Below are 863 nucleotides of genomic sequence, written 5' to 3'. Positions count from 1 at the left end.
TCCTTGACGTTGTGAAACATTTAAGCCTCTGAGTCAATGGAATCAAATTCTGATACTGGCAACCTCACTCCTCAAAACCCGTATAGTACTTCCCTGTGACCTAGAATCATGGAATTTGGTGAAAAACGAGTTTTGGCAGTACAAATAAAGAAACAATTCTGTAAATTTTTAATTTATAACTACACCACATAAAAACACCTTCCCCCCATGAATCATGGACCTTTCCGTTGGTGGGGAGGCTTGCGTGCCTCAACGATACAGATAGCTGTACCGTAGGTGCAACCACAACGGAGATGTATCTGTTGAGAGGCCAGACAAACGTGTGGTTCCTGAAGAGGGGCAGCAGCCTTCAAAGTAGTTGCAGGGGCAACAGTCTGGATGATTGACTGATCTGGCCTTGTGACACTAACCAAAATGGCCCTGCTGTGCTGGTACTGAAAACGGCTGAAAGCAAGAGGAAACTAAAGACGTAATTTTTCCCGAGAGTATGCAGCTTTACTGTATGGTTAGAGAGCTGCATCAAACCAGTCTCTGGCTTGAAGACCACAACAACAACAAAACACCTTTTGCCATAAGAATATACATTCCATCCATCATCTGTCGAAAGCACAATAGAAAAAATTACAGAATGCAAACATTAAATGCAGTTGTAAGTCATGTTTTAGCAAGCAAATAAAAAACATCGATATCGATGTTCTCGACTCACGGGGTTGATGAACTGTCTACATACAGAATAAAGTTTCTATGGAAGGTTCTGAGCGCGAATCCTACTCGCTCTTCGCAAATTTTTAATATATTGCTCTGTCTGTTGAACACATATGTTACTTATGTCACTCTAGGTTTAGTAAAAGTGCATATTTTTA

The sequence above is a fragment of the Schistocerca serialis genome, chromosome 8 (genome assembly GCF_023864345.2).
Source record: "Schistocerca serialis cubense isolate TAMUIC-IGC-003099 chromosome 8, iqSchSeri2.2, whole genome shotgun sequence".
In the NCBI taxonomy this organism is placed as follows: domain Eukaryota; kingdom Metazoa; phylum Arthropoda; class Insecta; order Orthoptera; family Acrididae; genus Schistocerca; species Schistocerca serialis.
Note: the sequence above shows the minus strand (reverse complement) of the source record.